At 33.4% G+C, this 23,441-nt stretch overlaps 1 pseudogene; it reads left to right on the top strand.

Annotated features, from left to right (window-relative positions):
- The first annotated feature begins 4,338 nt into the window (after window positions 1-4,338).
- On the top strand, window positions 4,339-5,692 carry LOC102116046 (heterogeneous nuclear ribonucleoprotein A1-like; annotated as a pseudogene).
- The last annotated feature ends 17,749 nt before the right edge of the window (window positions 5,693-23,441 follow it).

The raw sequence follows: 23,441 nt of genomic DNA, 5'->3' as shown, positions 1-23,441 counted from the left end.
CTTAGAATGTACCTCTGAATTAGAATCCTAAACAACAACTTCCTAGAAGGAGAAAAAAAAAAACCACCAAGACCATTTCCTGAAAACTATCCTCAGCCATTTTTAACTTTGTAGTTCTCATTCACCGTTACACACACCATGGTAAATCCTCTCGTAGTACAAGGTAATCTCTGGTATCCCCCAAAGCCAAAGGGGTCAGGTAATACAAATACTGGAGAGAATAGTTTTAGAACTAAAAAGAATCTGCCCATAACTCTTGAGAATCCAACAAGAAAACAGAACACCCCGAAAAGGGGTGAGTGGTGCCTTTGTTTTATTTACAGCGTTCAAGTCATTAGAAGCCTTCTCTAGATTTTCTTGGAACCAAAAATGGCGCAGGGAGAAGGAGGAATAAGGGGAAAGAAAAGTAAGTGAAAGAACAATTGTATTTTTAAGACAGGAAGCAAAAACAGAAACCAAGTACATGGCTTTGTTTTGTTTTGTTTTGTTTTGTTTTGTGTTTACTCTTTTGCAGCCGTAAGGAATTTTAGCCAATTCAGAGAGGCCTTGTTATCCATAATTTGGAATTCTGATTCAGATTTGACCAAGTCAGGTGGAGTTGGTCAAATCTGATGAAAGACCAGAACAAACAACAAAAATACCCCCACAATATGATTACTATTACTGAGGAGAAATTAAGACCAGCTGACTGTTAATCGCAACTTAGCCAAGCCAAAACCCTAATTCAGCCACTTACCTTGGTGTGGGTCTCAGGCTGAAGACTGCTCTCTACCATTGTAGAAGTAGAAAAAAATTCAAACTTGCCTTCCGTGTTGGAAGCTAATTCAAACTCCAGAAAGGAGTTACTGCCTTCCATCATTACGGAAGCAGGAAAACCTGCCTTCCTTATTGGAAGAAAGTAAACCTCCAGAAAAGAGTTGTACGTTAAAATAAACTTTGGATCTCAACCAGATTTTGGGAGATCAGGGATTCTCTGGAGGGAGGGAAGCTCATAGACCTCAGCAAATTATCCCATTGGTTTGAGCCATAAAGAAAGCTTAAGCTGGTACCAAGCACCAATAAGAGATTTGTGAAAGGTCAGAGCCGCCTCCACCTCTACTCAGAGTCCGTTGCATTGGTTGCCAAATTGTGAACCCCAAATATCTGACACACCTCTCAGTCAATCTAGAACATTTATTTTGCCAAGGTTAAGGATGCACCTGTGACACAACCTCAGGAGGTCCTGATGACAGAAGCCCAAGGTGGTCAGGGTATAGCTTGCTGTTACACATTTTAGGGAGACAGGAGACATCAATCAATATGTGTAAGGTGTACATTGGTTCAGTCCAGTAAGGCAGGACAACTTAAGGTGGGGTTCCAGGTCATAAGTATATGAGAGACAAAAGAATGCATTTTTTTGAGTCCCTCATCAGCCTTCCACTGAACACTGGCTCAGTGTATCTGCATTTTTACATAAACAATAGGGCAGAAGAAGCAATCAAATATGTTTTTGTTTCAGGCGAGCCTCAGAGGATGACTTTGAGTTCTGTCTGTCTTTTCTCCACAAGGAATTTCCTTGTGGGCAAATTGTGAGGGTGGTATGCAGCTTTTCATCTTTGTAGCCATCTTATTTAGAAATAAAATGGGAGGCATGTTTGTCTGTCATAGTTCTCGACTTGGCTTTTCCCTTGGCTTAGTGATTATGAGCTTCCAAGATTTATTTTCCTTTCACAGTATACTCATTTACTTATACTTTGTTTTCAAATCTTTCACGAATTCTCATCATTTAAAATATTCCCTAGATATAATATTTACCAGATGCAAAATTTTCAATGAAATGCTCACTTTTCATAAATCAACTGTTTCTTTGGAGAATATTGGAAATTTACATTTATTAATTTAACACTATGTTAAAAACAAAACATCATTTGCTGTCAATTAAGGTCTTGAAAAATTTGGTGTCAATGAGAGTTTATTATCCAATGAAGATAATTTGCTTATCCCATCCCAAATTCTACACTATCTTTCAAATGTTTTCTGATAATTTCCTTTATTATAAGTTATATAAAGTTAGTTTCAGTAATTTTTTAAGATTTTTTTTTTTACCCTGAAGCAGATCTTAAATTTGTGGGCTATAGATAGGATATATGTAATAACCCTTCAGTCATTTTTAGCTATGCATAACATAAATTGAACCAATAATTATGTATTGAATACATTAACTGACAATGTTTTTCTAAGCTATTACATTTTCAAATATGATGTAATATGTTCTCTAAAATTTATGTATATTTTTGGGTGGTTTGTTGCATGATCTTCAACATCAACACCTCTTTGACATAGTTATTTTCCTAGTCACTTCTAACTCACTTTCTCCTTGGAAACTCTATCAAAATGTCTTTCTAAAATGCTTCACATCCCCCTTCACCTTTTGCTGATTGGTGACCTTCTCTCCTACGTTACAGAAAAAGTAAATGCCTCCTAGCACCTGTAACTTCAGTCCACTAACCTATAGCCACAGAGATCTTCCTAAAGGAAAAACTCATCATGTTAGGACCTTTCAATTGTGTCTCATTGTGTTTATAGACAGCTTTTTTTGCCTGTGCTATAGATTGTGCTATGGATGGGATTATGCAATACTTCTTCCAACTACCTTCTTCTTTTCTTAATTGTATTACAAAGACTGCATCATTAAACATTAAGAATCCTACGTCCTTTGCAGCTATATATCAACATAATATTGGCCATGCAAATTATTGGAGAATGATAAGACTTTTTCTTCTCCAATAATGATATAGATACTTAAGCAGAGGAGGTTGTTCTCAGCATAACTCCTAATGATACAAGTCAAAATATAATGTTTATAACATTAATACATATTAGACACAAGGGATTAAACTTTCTCTAGCACTCTGTTAATGTATGTATATGCCATATCTCCCTACTATTAGAAAAATCATAGAAGGTAAAATTCTTATTTCAGTTTTATACATCCAAAACATATATTTGAAAAGAAGTTTAGTTCCTGGCCCAAGTGCACATATCTAATAAGTAACAAACTTGGACACATACTAAGAACAATATGAGCCCCAAATCCATTTACTTGGATACTATCAAGCTTCACTATGCTTTACAAGTCCCTTTATTAATAGCCCACCTCTAACCTACTCAGTTTTCATCTCACTGCTGTTTCTATTACTTTTTCTATTTCAAAGTAATAAGGCACATCTCTCTATCACTTTAAGATACTTTACTCTTTGTTTTATTTGGGCTTTTGGGCTTTGACTGATAATCTCTGTTCTTCCTCACCTCTTTCATTTCTATCTTGTGAATGTCCTGCTATGTTTCTTTTTTTTTTTTTTTTTTTTTTTGAGACGGAGTCTCGCTCTGTCACCCAGGCTGGAGTGCAGTGGCCGGATCTCAGCTCACTGCAAGCTCCGCCTCCCGGGTTCACGCCATTCTCCGGCCTCAGCCTCCCAAGTAGCTGGGACTACAGGCGCCCGCCACCTCGCCCGGCTAGTTTTTTTGTATTTAATAGAGACGGGGTTTCACCGTGTTTGCCAGGATGGTCTCGATCTCCTGACCTCGTGATCCGCCTGTCTCGGCCTCCCAAAGTGCTGGGATTACAGACTTGAGCCACCGCGCCCGGCCCCTGCTATGTTTCAAATGGCCTTACCACTTAGTTTTTATAATGGTGTTTTTTTTTTTTTTTATCATAATAAAAATATCATGGTATTTATTATTATCGTGGTGCTTATTGTTAAAAATGTATTTTACGTCAAAGAATAAGAGGCTGTCTCTTGACACTCAATGTGTGCTCTGTCTCATGTGTATGTTTCTATGAAAACACCTAGCCCACATGAACAGAGGATGATAGGCTGACTCACAGGAAAGGAAAGTGAGCCTGTAGACTTGGGATTTAATCTCCAACTAAGATAGTAACAATGTTTCAGTTTATTTTTTATGTAGAAATTAAATATATTGCACAAAAACTCTGTTTACTTTCCAAAATAATGCATTGATGGCACCATTTAATTGAAACATAATAATAAAAGAACTACTTTAACATTCACAATTATCACACTGTATGAGAGATAAAATACATTTTACTACACTGATATTCAAAGCAAGCAAATGGGATGAATCATGAGTGAATGTCTTCCTCAAAAAAAATTGTACATGCACATATGTATGTATTGTGCATGTGTGTATTTGTGTGTGTACATAGCATTATATGTAACAGTTTTGCAAAACTTGAGCTGCTTAAAATGTTAAATGAATTTTTAATATTTGTATGTTTCAGAACTATTGACAATACAAAAAATGTGTTATGATCCCTTATAGAACCAAACAGAAAGTCTAAATAAAATGGATTGATGGCAACTTTAAAAAACTAAACTTTGTTTTTAAATTAAAAAGTTCAGTTACAGATTTCTTACACATTTTAATTTAAACATCAATTAACATAAAACAAATTTGTTTTATATTCCCCAGGGACTCAAAGTTAAATTGGATTTTACTATCCAAATAAGTAAAAGAAATTGGTAAAAGTAAAAATTAATACAGTTTTTGATGTGCAGAAATTGATTTATATATTAAGCAAAAGATTTAAAATTAAGTGGGTCATAGAAAAGTGTTTTTATACAAAGGGATAGAATATTCTGACAGATGGTGAAATTATGCTAATAGCAAAATTATGTTTTTAGTTGGCTTAAAATACTTTACATTTTTACGAAGTTTAATAATTTTATAAAATCACACTTTTGCCCGTGGATGGCGCCCAGGAAGTGTTGTTAAAGTCTCTCTTCTCCCTGCAGTCATGCCTAAGTCAGAGTTTCATAAAGAGCCTATACAGCTGAGAAAGCTCTTCATTGGAGGGTTGAGCTTTGAAACAACCGATGAGAGTCAGAGGAGCCATTCTGAGCAATGGGGAAAACTCACAGACTGTGTGATAATAAGAGAACCAAACACCAAGCACTCCAGAGGCTTTGGGTTTGTCACAAATGCCACTGTGGATCAGGTGGATGCCTCCAGGAATGCAAGGTCACACAAGGTGGATAGAAGAGTTGTGGAACCAAAAGGAGCTGTCTCAAGAGAAGATTCTCAAAGACCAGGTGCCCACTGAAATGTGACAGAAATATTTGTTGGTGGCATTAAAGAACACACTGAAAAACATCACCTAAGAGACTACTTTGAAGTGATTGAAATCATGACTAACCAAGGCCATGGCAAGGAAATAGGCTTTGCCTTTGTAAACTTTGATGACCATGACTCCATGGATAAACCTGTCATTCAGAAATACTATACTAAGAATGGCCACAACTGTGAAGTTAAGAAAGCTCCATCAAAGCAAGAGATGGCTAGTACCTCATCCAGCCAAAGAGGTTGAAGTGCTTCTGGAAACTTTGGTGGTGGTTGTGAAGGTGGTTTCAGTGGGAATGACAACTTTGTTCATGGAGGAAACTTCAGCGGTAGTGGTGGCTTTGGTGGCAACTGTGGTGGTGGTGGATATGGCGGCAGTGAGGGTGGCTATAATGGATTTGGTAATAATGGGAGCAATTTTTGACGTGGTGGAAGTTACAATGATTTTGCCAATTACAACAATCAGTCTTCAAATTTTGGACCCATGGAAGGAGGAAACTTTGGAGGCAGAAGCTCTGGCCCCTATGGTGGTGGAGACCAATACGTTGCCAAACCACAAAACCAAGGTTAGTGGCAGTAGCTATGGCTGTGGAAGAAGATTTTAATTAGAAAACAAAGCTTAGCAGGAGAGGAGAGCCAGAGAAGTGACAGGGAAGCTACAGGTTACAAAAGGTTTGTAAACTCAGCCAAGCACAGTGGTGGCAGGTCCAAAGAAGACAGTTTTAGGCAAAAAACTCAAGGACTGTATTTGTGACTAATTGTATAACAGGTTATTTTAGCTTCCGTTCTGTGGAAAATGTAAAACATTCCAACAAAGGGTTTTACTGTAGGTTTGTTTGTTTGTTTGTTTGCACCCACGCTGTTGATTGCTAAATGTAATAATCTGATCATGATGCTGAATAAATGACTTTAAAAAATATAAAGTGCTGTGTAAAGTTAGTCTACTCTGAAGCCATCTTGCTAAATTTCCCCAAGAATGTGAAGTTTGAAGTCCTTTAGGGTGATGCCAGGTTCTATTTGAAATTTATATACCAGTAGCTTGGGTGGAGAAGCCGTTGTCTTCAAAAATCTTGGTGTGGTTGAACTGATAGTTACTGTTGTGACCTGAAATTTGCCGTTAAAAGGGATTACTCAAGCAAAATCATGGAATTATTGGTTATAAAAATCATTGTTGGCAAATCCTATGCAATATATCTAAATCAAATAATGGTACCAGACAAAATAATAGATGGGAATGAATCTTGTGTATCATTCATTATCATGTGCAATCAATAAATGATTGAATTCTCTTGAAAATAAATAAATAATTTTACCAGTATCACAAGTGTTACTTCAAGTATTTCATCTATAAAATATTATTGGTGTTGAGAACTTCTATTTTATGAAAGTCAAAATGTGGTTTTATTTATTTGTTTATTTATTTACTGAGACAGGGTCTCACTTTGTTTCCTATGCTGGAGCACAGTGGCATCATCACAATTCACTGCAGCCTCAACTTCCTGGGGATCAGGTGATCCTCCTGCCTCAGCCTACCAAGTAGCTGGAATGCCAGGCATGCGCCACCATGCCTGGCTAATGGTTTTCTGGCAGAGACGGAGTTTCCCCATGTTGCCCAGGCTCTTCTCAACCTCCTGAGCTGGAGTGATCCACCTGCCTCAGCTGGGACTACAGGCATCAGCCACTGCATTGACACAAAAGGAGATATGTGATTTAGATGCACCTCATGCTTTATGAAGACAATGCACAGCACACAGAGGCATTACAAAGTTGTTTTAACATGCATTGATGTAATGATCCTTATACTTTAATATATCCTTAAAAATTGTGGAAGTCATTATTTTCTGCCTATTATGTAAGACTTGAAGTTTTTTTATACAAACATTGAAAATTGACAGAGGCAAAAAGCTGAAAATTGAATAATAACGTATTGTTTTGAGTGTTATAAGCACTACTGTTAATTTTATATATATATATAAACACATGTATGTATGCATATACCTACACAAAATATACAGATGTATGCACTTACAAAAATTGAGGTAATTCAAATAATACAAACTATATTCCAACATAAATATAATGGGACAAAACTTCATAAAGTACACCCACCATTTTTGATGAAGCTCTTCTATTCACCGTCATGTTTTTTACTACCTATATTCTCATCAATTCTGACGATTACATCCAGTTTTCATTTAGCATCACTCTTGTATCATTGATCTTCTTTCGGTGAAGCTGCATTTCTCTGTGTTCAGATTTATAAAAGAGATAATAACCAGGGCCTAGTAAAATCCAAAACATCTCAGAGTGAATATTATATTAAGCTTTCCTCATTCAAATTACGGTTTGGTTCCTCTTTCCTTGTTGGACCTAACAGATAAAACAAGAAAGCAGAAAGTTATGAATCCAAAAATTACACTAAGAATTTTGTTTCTGTACAGTCTATGACTCCATATAATCCTATTTTGTCTTCAAGAAACAGGAGGGAAAGCAAAATAAGGTTATATAGACTCACAGATCCTACAGAAACCAAAAAATGGTTCATAAAATTGCATGCTACTAAGAAGTTAACACTGATGAGAACTGGGAAATGTCCATTAGAATTGTTTATCTAATATTTAATTCTATATAGAATTCTATATACATGAATATTTGTTAGTACACTCAGAAGGTCCATTTTATTAGAATCTTAAGAGATGTTGAATTGATGAAGATTGAAAAGTGACTGGGAAGTAGAGAAATAGAAACACTCATTTAGACATCTGTTAAACAATCCAAGGCAAATTATTTTCTGTCATCCAGTAAGTTGCATTTTTACCCTGTTAATTATTTCCTTTGTTGTACAAAAGCTTTCTAGTTTGATATGGTTTTAGTTCTCTAAATTTGCTTTTGTTGCTTATTCATTTAGTAGCATACCCAAAAAACGATTGCCAAGCCCAATACCATGAAGTTTTCCCCCTATGTTTTCTTCTAGGAGGTTTATTGTGCCAGAACTTATGTCTTATGTTTAAATCTTTAATATGTTTTGAATTGATTTCTGTGTATGGTATAAGGGTTCAGTTTTATTTTTTTGCATGTGGATATTCAGTTTCCCCAAAACTTAAGTGGAAATAAAGAAAAAATCCAATTTTTAATGACATTAAAAATATTGAAAAATGCTTAGGAATACTTTAAGCAGTGAGGTAAAACACTTGTACATGGAGACTATAAACCACTGATGAAAAAAATTAGAGACAACAATAAATGGAAAGAAAACTGAACTGTTGTTCATGGATTGGAAGAATTAATGTTGTTAAGATGTCTATACTACCCAAAGCAAGCTACAGATTCAATGAAATCCAAATCTCAATTTTTTATAGAAATAGAAAAATCAATTCCAAAATTTATAGGGAACCACAAAAGACCCAGTATAGCCAAAGCCATTTTGAGGCAAAAAAAAAAAAAAGAAAGCTGGAAGTATCACATTAACTAACTTCAAACTACATTACAAAGGTACAGGAATCAAAAGAGCGCAGTTCTGATGTAAAAATAGACACATAGACCAATGAGACAGAATAGAGAGGTCTGAAATAAACCCTTACATAGATGGCCAACTGCTTTTTGACAAGAGTGCTAAAAATGCACAGTAGAGAAAGGACAGCCTCTTTATACAGGCTTCTGAAACCAAGTTTATTGAGAGAAACTCAAAGAAGAGTGACAGGTAGGCAGTTCTCTACTTGTTTGCTAAATTCTCAGCAAGATTACAGACATGTGGTAGTGGCACATACCAGATCTCTGGAAAGGGATTACTGTTGTTGAATTGTGGGTTGTTTAAGTTGTATGTCTGGAGAAACATCAGCTTCTCCCCATCTTGCAAAAAAAGCTTTCTAAAAAGCATACAGTTTGAGCATCCCAGAACTCACTATCTCAATTTGCCTTCTCAGCTTGCATTGAGCATTGACATTAGTCTGAGACTCTTATAATAGATCTTTTAAAGATGCCAATGTTACCCTGCGAGGTCAGCCTGGAGGAATTCAATTTTCAAAAAGTTTACCCTTTCTACTATTCATTAATAATGGGGAAAATAAAGTTAGGCAGGACAGATGGGAACATTGAGATCGAGGTAGAAGATCATGAAACAGGTTTAACTGCTGCTGAAACTGACTTAGAATAAAAATGAAAATTACATGAGAGAAAGCAGTTAAAATATTACATGAAGTGTCTTTGTGTTCCCAAATATGCAATAATCTACTATTTATAAAACTTTTCAAATGATTTAATAAATGTCACACATTTAATAATGAAAAGGAGCCAATAGCCAAGCAAGATAATGACAATTGCCATATTGCAGGTATAAACAAGGCAAATTGAAAAGCTATTATTAGATAATATAAATATGCCTGAACATGTATGGATAGGCTTCATATATGACATCATATCAGCTGAAACCTAAAAGGAGATGTCTCAGTCCTATACAAACTTTAGAAGCTTTTGTTTTCATGAATTTAAATAAACAATTTTTTTACATAGAGTTGCTACTTTGCATGAGTTTTTGTTGGTGCAAATATCCTCTTAATTTCTTTTACATTGGTCCTGCTTTTTGAAATTTTTTATTAAAATGATCAATAGGTTATAATAGATATTTAAAGCAGATAAAATACATATATTCCGATTTATATAAATTTGATAAATGTATTTATCTAACAAAAAAGTGATAACTCTAATGAACTTGAATTTTCTAAGAGAGTGTAATTGATTTTTTTAAGCTTAATTGGGAAAGAATTTAATTTTGAGCCTATTTCAGTAAATATGGTACAATTAATTAAAACATCCTGTAACCATTATGTCATATTTGAATTTTAGAAAGTATAGTTATCAGCATAAATTCTGCCAGATACCATAGGTTGAGATGAAGATTTATGTACAAGATACCTAATGAGAATTTTAACCCCAAGGATTGTGCAACAGTGTGAATTAAACAGAAAAAAATGGAGAGCCAATTCTGGGACATTGTGGAGTTAGTCACTAATATGTGCAGCAGATTCTTTAATCATTTGAGACCATCTTAGTATACCTATAAAACTGATTTCAGTTTTGTCCATCTGGAAGAAAAAGAGATATTTATCCACAAGCTCCTACTGACTTATGAGGCTTTTATTGCCCTATACCTCCAGATTGAAGATGATATCAAAAGAGAAACTCCAGGGAGAAAAGTGAAAAGATGATTTAGATCTGAATTGAGAAAATGTCAGTTTCATCATCGTGAAGTTAGATGAAGTCTACACAATCCTGATCACCACATTGGTGGCTAACGTAAGAAACTAAAATAAAGTCTATACGTGGATTTAATGTGATGCATAAGCATGACAATACAGTAAATCTCAACTATATATAATTTATTATCTTGAGTAGTTCAATAGAAATTAAAAAGAAAAAATGCAATCACAAATCTTTTCTATAATTCTCACTTTGTCTCAGATTTCTCCGTTCATACTCAACATAGTATTTTACATAAGAATGAAAAACAATCCTCATAGACCTTCCTTTGTGATCTTCCAAATCTATGTTAATTAATGCAGAATAACTCCAGAGGATTACTCTGCTAACTAAGAAAACATTTAATTGATTAATTAATTTATTTATTTTATTTGTTTTACAAGTTAAGGAAGCCCCATAAATGGTGTATAATTCAGTAAACTTACTATTTACTAGTTTATATTAGCAAAAATACAGTACCTCATTGGCCAGAAATCTATCACATTTTGGAATAAAGATGGTCTTGGAAATTAGTGTGATTCAGATTTATAGAACTGAACAATATGTTTGGAAAATATAAAAGAAGTATATACATTAACTCTATTTTGAACCTAAAAATAAATCAGTAGTCAATTAAAATTAATTAACATTTCTTTGCTTAAGTGTTTTTAACTACTCTTATGTTGGTTGAATTACATTTTAACAGTCAAGAAAAATTAAAATGAGCAGCAGTGGAAAGATAACATTAAGGCTCAATTTAGAAAATAATTTTAAAGGTGTATAGCAATTTTGAAACAAAGTAAAAAATGGTAGAAAAAATCTTTACACACATATAACTTACATTTAAAAATTGTGATGAGAAAAATAAGAGATAATGGTAACAGAATTTAAATAGTATCATAGTATTTACATAGAAAATTATAGACATAGGTATTTGGCGCACACACAAAAAAGCAAAAGAAAGCAATTTCCTGTTTTTGCTGGAAACTTTCGTGAGAAAAACCATTAATCTTCCAGTTTATAGAATAAACTTTCAGCAACATTTTAAAACTTGAATTCATAACTGTAGAATAAGTAAAACACATAGAGAAATTTAGTGAACAAATCAGGCTGTTATTGCATCACTTTTAATGATCATTTTACCATTATTTCTCCTGTTACTTATTTTATATAATCCATGGTTAGGTTTTTGTAAGTAATCTCCCTTATTGTTTGGAATAATAAAGTATTTAAATTAAAAGCATTGTACCAGCAAAGAAAAATTGAATTTTATTATTCTTGGTAGTGTCCAGAATAGCAGCATACTATTTGTAATAATGATTCTATAGCGTATTCAAAATGCTCTCCTTTAAAATTTAAGTATGCTTTTCTCATTAACACTTTTCTGAATGACTTAGTCAGCATCAGTGAAAAGAATGTCTAACATAAATGTAGTGTAAAATGTATAAAATAAGTCAGAAGCAAAAAATGTATAAAACAAATACTTGAAACTATATGAGAGTACGTGCAACCTAGAAATAAAATTATATATAGTCTTCACATAAAAAATAATTAGTTAAACTGGGATCTAATTTTATTTCTTTGTAAATTGAATTAGAACATTAGAAGCCAGTTCTAGTTTCATAGTTTAAAAACTACACTGGCAATATTCTAAAAAAAAAAAATCAAATCTTTGATAACCTTGCTTCATAACATAGGCTGGCCCATTATGATTAATGGAGATGGCTATATACACAACAAATCAACAAAACAAAATAGAAACAAAGTATTTTTTTTCTATTTGGTTTTGTCTTTGGTTTTTTTAAAATGTTTTCTCTACCACCAAACAGTTGCTTTTCTATCTCCATTTTGTAAATGAGAAACCTAAGAATCAGAGAGATCAAGCATAAAGTAAGCATTATAGTAATGCTTATATTTTAGCTACAATTAAACACTCATACCTTTGAATTTTATAAGCTATTACATTTTTGTTATAAAAAGTTTCATTTTTTTTACTCAGTCATTTCTACTGCTGTTGTTTCAGTAAATCATTTTTTGTCCCTTCATATATTCAGCATTCAATGGAAACATTTATCTATTTAAATATTATATGTTTTAATGGTATGATATAAAATAATATTTTTGCTATGTATCTTATTTTTCATATTCATACAGTTTAAGGCTGTTAAAAAGTCATATGTGAAGATACTTTTTTTATTGATAAACATTTGAAAATTGAACAACTATTAGGTATATTTGATTGAATGACAAACTAATGAAGATTCCAAACATACTCGTAAAATATGCTTGTCTTCTCTTTTGCCTCGTTTTATTACAGTCTGTGTTGACTCCTACCCATTAGTAAAACTCAAATACTCAATTTGTATTTTGTGTACCAAATTGTACTCAGTGAATTTTGTGTACTCAGTTATATTAATATATTAATAATAAGCATTTATTATAAAAACAAAATACCTCCAAGTAGTTAGGAATTTTCAAATTATAAATCAAACTTCACTTTGGATAATACATCAAAATTAAAGTTAATATTTAAATTCAGTGACCAATTTCATTCATATTTTATTATCCCATTTTCAAATGTCACGAATTTTCCTTTGCATTTTATTATCTGCCTCCTAATTCTCCAAATAAATAAACCAAGTAGAAACTCTAAATGTGTGTATAGACTAATAAAACAATGTTTATGGGTTTATGGTATCCAAAGAGTGTAAGTGGTTCATAATGATAAACCACTACATTGTATTATTTCATAAAATACATTTTATATATTAAAACAATTTATATACCCATACACATATTTAGAAACAAGGTCTTGCTTTGTCACCCATACTGGAGTATAGTGGTTTGATCTTTGCTCACTGAAGTCTTGAACTCCTGGGCTCAAGTCATCCTCCAACCTCAGCCTCCCAAGTAGCTGGGACTACAGTAGTATGCCACTGCACCTGGCATGCAGCTAATTTTTGGTATTTTTTTTTTTTTTTTTTTTTTTTTGTAGAAACAGAGTATCAAAATGTCAGCCAGGTTGATCTTGAACTCCGGGCCTCAAGCCATCCTCCCATCTCAGCCTCTCAAAGTGCTGGGGCTACAGGCATGAGTCACTGCTGCCAGCCTGAACTGTACATTTTAAAGTGAATAAATAAATTTAAACTAAGATAGTAATTAAAATTGTATGTAGAAAAATGGAAGTGGGTGCTTAAATCTTTAAATCTGTACTCACAATACAACTTAGAGCATTTTTGGGGAGAGTTTCAATGCATAAACTTTACCATACTCACTTATTGGTGAGATACATTTCCACCAATCTGCAGATAATTGTCATCTTATAACCATATTGTCAAAAAATTAATTACATATGTTTCTAAGTTACTGTGGTTTTCTGATTCAAATGAAATTCAGTATAATTAATTACTGATTTTATATAGGTTCCTAGGATTATAGTAAGTAAATCACTTGGAAAATCAGGTACTAAAATAGCAACAAAGTTTAACAAAGAAACATAAGTTAACATCAAGTACAACCAAAAAAATTTGGAAAAGCTATAATAATTTCAAGAGGAAAATTTTTGACATAAGAAATAGAATAAAAATAAAATGATTGTACTTTTCCCGAGTGGTACTGTTGTCCTCACAATTAATTGCTTTATTAAATAAAGGTTTTCTTTTCTGAATTCCACAAAGTCCTCTGCAGATTTTTTTACATCTTTTCATAATAATTATCCAATTTGTAAATACTCATTTCTCTAAAGTGAATTTCATATGTAAATAAATCAATACTGATGAATTATTTTTATCTTAACAAAGGAGTTTTTAAGGTACCACTATAGTTAAGAGATAAGCATAGAACATAAAATCCAAGCATCCTTTGGGGTAATTTATTGTAACAACCTTATTTTATGATAATGCTACCAAAAGAGGTTAAGTGTCTCAAATGATGCCAAAGAATTGGTGATGTTTTGTTTCTAATTTTTTTTTTTTTTTTTTTTTTGAGACGGAGTCTCGCTCTGTCGCCCAGGCTGGAGTGCAGTGGCGCGATCTCGGCTCACTGCAAGCTCCGCCTCCTGGGTTCATGACATTCTCCTGCCTCAGCCCCCGAGTAGCTGGGACTACAGGCGCCCGCTCACACACCCGGCTAATCTTTTGTATTTTTAGTAGAGACGGGATTTCACCGTGTTAGCCAGGATGGTCTCGATCTCCTGACATCGTGATCTGCCCGTCTCGGCCTCCCAAAGTGCTGGGATTACAGGCGTGAGCCTCTGCGCCCGGCCTGTTTCTAATTTTTTAAAAAGATTTTTTTAAGAGTAGTTTTTGATTCGCAGTAAAACTGAGAGAAAGGTACAGAAGATCTGTACCTCCAGACATGCATAGCTTCTCCCATTATCAACAACCTCCGCCAGAGTGTTACATTTGTCATAACTGATGAGCCAACATTGACACATCATTATTATTCAATGTCTATAGCTCACATTAGGGTTCAATCCTGGTGTTGTATATTGCATGGGTTTAGATAAATGACCTGTATCCATTATTACAGTATCATATGGAGTAATTTCATGCCCTAAAACTCCTGTCCTGTGCCTATTCATTCTTCCCTCCCACCTAACTACCGGCAAACACTATTTCTTTTTTTACTGATCTTACAGTTTTGCCTTTTCCACAATGCCGTATAATTAGAACTCTACAGTATGTAATATTTTTTTAAATTGTCTCCTTTCACTTAGTAATAAGCCTTTGAATTTCCTCCATGTTTTTTCATTTCTTCTTAGTATCAGCATATCTTTATCTGTTTGCTTTTATTCTGTAACTGTCTTTATATTTAAGGTGAGTTTCTTGTAGACGATATATAGTTGTCTTGTTTTTTAATGCTCTGATAATCCGTATCTTTTAATTGGTGCACTTAGACCATTAGCATTCAAAGTGGTTATTAATATAGTTGGATTAGTATGTAGCATATTTGTTTCTGTTTTCTATTTTTTGCCCTTTTCTCTGCTTCTGTTTTTGTCTTCTATTCTTTTTCTGCCTTGATTTTAAATAAGCATTTTATATAATTCTATTTTCTCTCCTCTAGCATATCACGTACACATTTTTTAAACTCTTTCTTTAGCGGTTGCTCTAGAGTTTGATAAACTAATTTACAGCTAACACAATTTCATTTTCACTTTAGAATATACTGTTTCATAGGTAGTATAATTACCTTATAATGAAAAGATAATAATAATTTATCCCTCATGCCCCTTGTATCATCGCTGTCATTTTTTCATGTATATGGAAGCATACATATTATATATATACACACATATATATTTGATATATTCATAAGCATACATAAATGAATACATCGTGGTTATTTGAACAAATTTTATCTGTTAAGTCAATTGAAAATAAGAAAAATAAAAGTTTCAGTTTGGCTTCATTTATTCTTTCTTTGATCCTTTTCCTTTCTTTATGTATAGCCAAATTTCTGACCTATATTATTTTACTTCTCACTAAGGAATTTCTTTTTACATTTCTTGCAAGGCAGGTCTACTGACAGCATGGTTTTTCAATTTTTATTTGTATAAAAAAGCTTTTATTTCTCTTTCACTTTTAAAAGATGCTTTTGTGGGGTACTAAATTCTAGGTTTAGTTTTGTTTCTTTTTTCTCAAAACTTTAAATATTTTACTCCACTCCTCCTCTTTGCATAGTTTCTGAGAAGTTGAATGTAATTCTTATATTTGTTTTGCTGTAGTTTGAAAATAAGATGACTAGTTGTAAATTTTTTGGCATTTAACCTGGTTCTCTGCTGTTCTCTAAGCTTCCTGAATCTGTGGTTTGATGGTTTGACATGAATCTGGAAAAATTCTGTCATTATTGTTTTAAATACTTCTTGTGTTTCTTTCTCTTTTTGTCATATTTCCATTAGATATGTCTTACACCTTTATTGTTTATTTAGTATTTGTCACTCAGTTCTTGGATGTTTTATTATCTCTTTTTTAATCGTACTTTTTTCTTTTCTATTTTGGAAGCTTCTACTGTGTTATCCTTGAACGAAGAGATTTTTCCTCAGCTGTGTCCAGTCTACTAAAGGTATTCTTCATTTTGGGGACCATGCTTGTCATCTCTAACATTTTTATTTCTTGGTTCTTTCTTTTTTATTAATTTATTTGTATTTGGTTCTTTGTTAAGATTTTCATTTCTTTGCACGAACTGCTCATCTTTTCTTGCATGATATGTACTTATTATCTTATATCCTTCAGCATATTAATCATAGTTGCTTTAAATTACCAGTCTTATAATTCTGACATCCTGCCATGCCTAGATCTGATGCTTACTCTGTGTCTTCAAGCTGTGTTTTTTTGCCTTTTGGTGTGCCTTGTCATTTTTCTTGACAGCTGTACGTGATGTACTGAATAAAAGGAACTGCTTGCTATACATAGGTCTTCAGTAACGTGGTTGTAAGGTGATCTAGATGAAAAGCATTCTTTAGTCCTACGATTTGTTCTCAGTCTTTTAGTGGAACTATGCCTGTGGACTATGAACTTCACATGTGCTTCTCAGTTTTCATCTGCCCCCTTAGGTGGAAGTGGATGATAGAATGAGCTAGAGTTAGGTGTTTTCCTTCTTCCACATGGAAAGCTAGAGGGGCTGGAGATATCTTTTGTTTTTATTTTTTTTCCCCAGGTCACTTAGGCTCTGATAAACAGCAGGTTAGGCTCCCTTAAATAGTTACTCCTGAGAGTAGGCCTTGATAAGAAGAAAATCCCCTGGTGTATTTCAAAATGGCTCGTTCTTCTTTCTCCCTGACAGAAGCATGAGGATATTTTTTTTCAGGGGAATTTACTGTGAGGCCCTGGTCAAACTCCTGGAGGTAATATTCACGAAACTGTGGGAAATGCCTCCCGATGACTGGGTTCCCTGGAGTAACTCTCGGGCTTGTTCACAACTTAGCTTCTGGCAATTCATCAGTTACAGCTCAGGTTTTCCTGTGCCAGTACTGATTCCTGCAGAGGTTTCTGCTCTTGAGTTTCTCCTCTGGTAGGTTGTGATTCTTTGTATCTGCCTGTTTCTTCAGTGTTGGGGGAATAATTTGCCCTGTGGCCTCATTTCTCTTATAGATTTAAGAAGAGTTGTTGATTTTTCAGTTTGTTTAACTTTTTTAAGTATTAGAATGGAGTGTCAATATCCAGGATGCTTATATTCACATCCAGAATGTGGAAATCTTGTTTCTAATGTTGAAAGATTTTGTATTGAATAAATAACTAGCACTTTATAGAAAAAAAATGTAATAAATAATTGCAATACAAGTTTGCTAGAATGAAGTAGCAAGACCCATCTTTTTCTCCATGCAAATTGAAAATCACTGACGTGAAAACTGTTTTATGTTCAAACTTTGTACTTCTAATGTTTAATCATATTCACAGCAGGTTTGGTAATTGACACTTTAATGCCTCATATTTGCATCCTGTGTGATTATAGTAAATCCAATATATATTTCATTTTTCAAAGGCTAAGAGTCTCCAAATGATCAGAGATTAGAAATTTCGGTTTACTTTTGTGATATACTTCAGTGTCTACATGCTCAATTTGTTACTAACATTTAAATAAAAATATTACTGCTTATATTTTATACATGTATTAAATTTTAAGCAGCAAGTAAATAATGTAATGAAAATAAGACATATTTTTATATTTTGAAAATATTTGATATTTGGGTGTAATAAGTGGAATAATAAATACATTTGGAGGAGGTTGAGATGGTATATTTTCATTTACTCTTTTTTTCCTTGAGTCTTTGTAATTTACATAAAGGCCAGTATTTGTAAAAGTATTGTTCACAGAAATAAGCAAATGCATTCACCTGGGTAACAAATAACTGTTGGCAGTAAATATTGGTAACTATATAAGGATGTTGATACATTGGGTAGCATAATAAATGTTGTGTTTATAAAATATTCTTATATTTCAGGGGAAATACTTTTGTTTTTTATGTTGTATTTTAATTTTAGATGTGGAGGTTCAGTTAGTGAACCTCATTGTATGGTACACTGCTATTGACTTATTTAAGTTTTTACTCTTGTTTAACTTTATTCCTTCATTCCTTCTATTTTGTTTTTTCTTTTTTTCTTTCTTTTTTTCTTTTTTTTTTTTTTTTTTTTGAGACGGAGTCTTGCTCTGTAGCCCGGGCTGGAGTGCAGTGGCCAGATCTCAGCTCACTGCAAGCTCCGCCTCCCGGGTTTACGCCATTCTCCTGCCTCAGCCTCCGGAGTAGCTGGGACTACAGGCGCCCGCCACCTCGCCCGGCTAGTTTTTTGTATTTTTAGTAGAGACGGGGTTTCACCGTGTTAGCCAGGATGGTCTCGATCTCCTGACCTCGTGATCCGCCCGTCTCGGCCTCCCAAAGTGCTGGGATTACAGGCTTGAGCCACCGCGCCCGGCCTCTTTTTTTCTTTTATTTATTTTTCCTTCCTCCTAAAAACAACCATTTTAATGGAATAAATCTGTGCAAATAAATATGTATATGCGACTGAAAACAAGGGTAATATTTCACTCAGACAAATGCATTTGGAGAATTTGAAGGAAATTCAAAATGCCTTGCTAATTCTTTTCAAATTGTGGGATAAATAAACCTATTTTATAATATTTATCCCACCTTTTTTAGAAGCTTATTGGAAAATGGTATAATCTTTTTTTTGTGAGAACACTTTTTTTTAAGGAATTATGAAATACAGTGTATAAAATCGTGTCTCAAGAGTGGTGCTGTGTAATAAACTTTTCACAGATGATAGGAATCTCTGTAATAAACAGTAGCCATTTGCCACATGTGGTTACAGAATACTCAGAATCTGAATAGTTCGAATGAAACATGAGTTTATAATTTGTTTAATTTCATTTTAACTTACATAGCCTTAGCTGAATACTGCAGACTTAGAATGTGGATTTTCTTAGATATACTCATGTATTTCTCAAATTTACTTTTCGAAGAGATGTCTTTTACAGAATGAAAGATACAAAATAAAACATTAATTTAAATATCAGAAATTCTTCAGGATATTATGTGTTTGTGATAGGAAACTAGTAAGAGGAAGAGTTTGAGGAGATAAATAGGTTGCTGATTTTCTATTACACTAAAAGCAATAACAGATTTTCAATAAAACTTATTTTGCAAACTTCTTCATAGTCAATTAACATGTGAGTTGTTCAGTATTCTATTTGACTAAGAAAGCATTTACATATACACAGAGGCACTGACTACAAAATATACTTACAATATGCTTGAAATTTATTGAAAATTTAAATGTATTTGACTCAGAGAAAGACCAGTTCTACTTCCTATACAGAAAAGAATATGAATGTCTATGCAAACTATCAAATCCCATCAGATGGAATATTTTTATCTGCTACAAGAACCTGAAAAGTTTTTTCTGACCACCCTACATCTTATGTCAAAAGAAATAATTGGTGGAATTGCTTTTAAATAAACATCAGTATGATTGGTTTTGAAAAACACAGTATCAACTAGGTAAAAATGAACTAGGTAAAAGCTGAAAAACAAATTGGGCTTTTGTATTTTGGGGAAAATTATTAAAATATATTTAGGTGAGTTATTTATATATGGGAATTCCACTTTTCTAATACTTCTTATGAAAATATTTATTATGCAAATATTTATCTTCCCTACCTATCTACCTTTTATTTACCTAACTCTCAGCTCATTTTTTCTTTTTTTTTAAATAATTTCAACCTTTATTTTAGCTCTGGGGGTACATATACCGGTTTGTTAGGTAGCTATATTGCATGAGGCTGAGGTTTAAGATGTGGATGATCCCATCACCCAAGTAGTGAGCATAGTGCCCAATAGGTAGTTTTTCAGTTAATGCTTCCCTACCTATCTCCCTCATCTGGTAGACCCCATTGTCTATTGTTCTCTTTTTTGTGTCCATGTGCCCTCAATGTTTAGTACCCACTTAAAAGTGAGAACATGCAGTATTTGGTTTTCTGTTTTCATGTTAATTTGCTTAGGATAATAGCTATCTGATGCATCCATGCAGCTGCCTATGGGACATGATTTCTTCCTATAGTTGCATAGTATTTTATGGTGTATGTATATTTTATCTATCCAATCCACCATTGATGGGCACCTAGGTTGATTTCATGTCTTTGCTATTGAGAATAGTGCAGTCATAAACATAAGCATACATGTATTTTTGTACGATGATTTATTTTAATTAGCATGTACACCTAGCAATGGGAATGCTGGATTGAATGGATAGTTCTGGTTTACGTTCTTTGAGAAATCTCCAAACTGCTTTCTGCAGAGGCTGAACTAATTTATATTCACATCAACAGTGTATAATCATCGCCTTTTCTCCAGAGGCCTGCCAGCATTTGTTGTTTTGTGACTTTTTAATAATAGCCATTCTGACTGATGTGAGATATCTCATTGTGGTTTCGACTTGCATTTTCTGATGATTAGTGATGATGAGCATTTATGCATGTTTGTGGGCCACTCGTATGCCTTCTTTTGAGAAGTATCTGTTCATATCCTTTGCACATGTTTTTTATAAAGTTACTTCTTTTTCGCTTGTTGATTTGTTTAATTCTTTATAGATTTTTGCTATTAGAACTTTGTTGGATGCATAGTTTGCAAAATATTTTCTCGCATTCTATAGGTTGTCTGTTTACTCTGTTGATAGTTTCTTTTGCTGTGCAGAAGATCTTTAGATTAATTGGGTCCCATTTGTCAATTTCTGGTTTTATTGCAATTGATTTTAGAGAGCTCTGTCATAAATTGCCACGTCCAATGTCCAGAAGTGATTTTTCATCTAAATTTTTTTATAGTTTGAGGATTTACCTTTAAATCTTTAATCCATCTAGAGTTAATTTTTGTGTATGGTGAAAGTAGTGATCCAATTTCAGTCTTCTGTATATGGCTAGCCAGTTATCCCAGCATCATTTATTGAATAGCGAGTACTTTCTCTATTGCTTGTTTTTGTCAACCTTGTTGAAGATCAGATGGTTGTAGGTGTACAGCCTTATTTCTGCATTCTGTGTTCTGTTCCATTGGTCTGTGTGTCTGTTTTTGTACCGACACCATCTTGTTTGATAACTCTAGTCTTACAGGATAGTGTGATGCCTCCAGCTGTGTTCTTTTTGCTTCGAATTTCTCTGGCTATTTGAGCACTTTTTTGGCTCCAAATGAACTTTAGAATAGTTTTTCAATCCCCTTAAAAAATGACATTGGTAGTTTAATAGACATACCATTGAATCTATACATTGCTTTGGGTAGTATGGCCATTTAACAATATTGATTCTTCCAATCTATGAACATGGAGTGGTTTTCCATTTACTTGTGTTGTCTTTGATTTCTTTTAGCAGTGTTTTGTAGCTCTTCTTGCAGAGATTTTTTTTTTTTTTTTTAACTTCTTTGGTTAGAATTATTCCTAAGTATTTCATTTTCTTTGCAGATATTGTAAATGGGATTGTGTTTCTGATGTTATTCTCACCTAGAATGTTATTAGTGTATAGAAAATGCTACTGATATTTATACCTTGACATTGTATCCTGAAACTTCACTTAAGTTGTTTATCCATTTTAGAAACCCCTTGGGAGATTCTTTAGGGCTTTCTAGATATGTCATCAGCAAAAAGAGAGAATTTGACTTATTTTTTCATATTTGGAAACCTTTTATGTTTTTCTCTTGCCTGATTGCTCTGACTAGCACTACCAGTAGTATGCTGAATAGGAGTAGTGAGAGTGGGTATCCTTTTCTTGTCTCAGTCCTTACGGGGAAGAGTTCCAGCTTTTGGTCTTTCGGTATGATATTGGATGTGTGTTTATCATAAAGAGCTGTTATTTTGAGACATGTTCCTTAGATGTCTAGTCTTTTGAGGGTTTGTATCATGAAAAGATGTTATATTTTTATTAAAAGCTTTCTCTAAATCTGTTGAGATGATCATATAATTTTTATTTTTAACTCTTTTATGTGGTGAATCACAGTTATTGATTTGTATGTGTTGAACCAACCTGGTATCTCAGGTAGAAAGCCTACTTGATCAATCTGAATTAAATTTTTGATGTGCTGCTGGATTCAGTCTGCTAGTATTTTTTTTTTTTAGACTTTTTCATCCAATGTTCATGGATATAGGCCTGAAGTTTTCTTTTATCTTTTTGTTTCTGCCTGGTTTTGATATTAGACTAATGCTGACTTCATAGATTGAGGTAGGGAGGAATCCCTCCTTCTAGATTTTTTAGAGTAATTTCAGTAGGATTGATACCAATTCTTTGCATGTTTGGCAGAATTTGTGAATTCCCAGGCTTTTCTTGGTTGGTAGGATTTTTATTATTCTCCCAGTTTTGGAACTTGATATTGGTCTTTGTTTTAATTTGTTCCTGATTCAATATTGGGAGTTGGTGTGTTTCCAGAAATTTATCCATTTCCTCCAGATTTTCTAGTTTGTTTGCATAGAGGTGTTTATAATAGATTCTGAGGGTCTTTTGTATCTCTGTGGGATGAATTTTAATATCATTTTTGTCATTTCTGATTGTGCTTATTTGGATTTATTTTTTATTTTTTCTTTGTTAATTTAGGTAGCAGTCTGTGAATCTTGTTTGTCCTTTCAAATAACCACTTCTTGGTTTCATTGATCTTTTGTACAGACTGTTTGATCTCTATTTTGTTTCTTCTGCTAGTTTCGGGATTGGTTTGTTATTTTTTTCTGGTTTCTCTAGGTGTGATATTAGATTGTTAATTTGAGATTTTTTAAAACTTTTTAATAAAGATGTTTAGCACTATGAATTTCCCTCTTAACACTGCACTCCAAAGATCTTTAAAAATTGTATCTCTATATTCATTAATTTCAAATAACTTTTTTATTTCTGCTATAATTTTGTTCTTCACCCAAAAAAAATTCAGAAGCAAGTATTTAGATTTCCATGTACTTTTGCAGTTTTGAGATATCTCCTTGATGTTTATTTCTACTTTATTGTAAAGTTTTCCAAAAATATCCTTGATATGATTTTGATTTTTTTGCATTTAACGAGACTTGCTTTATGACCAAACATGTGATCTATCTTACAGTATGTTCCATGTGCAAATGGGTAGAATGTAT

This window comes from Macaca fascicularis, chromosome 1 (assembly GCF_037993035.2).
Source record: "Macaca fascicularis isolate 582-1 chromosome 1, T2T-MFA8v1.1".
In the NCBI taxonomy this organism is placed as follows: domain Eukaryota; kingdom Metazoa; phylum Chordata; class Mammalia; order Primates; family Cercopithecidae; genus Macaca; species Macaca fascicularis.
Note: the sequence above shows the minus strand (reverse complement) of the source record. Positions and strands in the feature narration are given on the sequence as shown.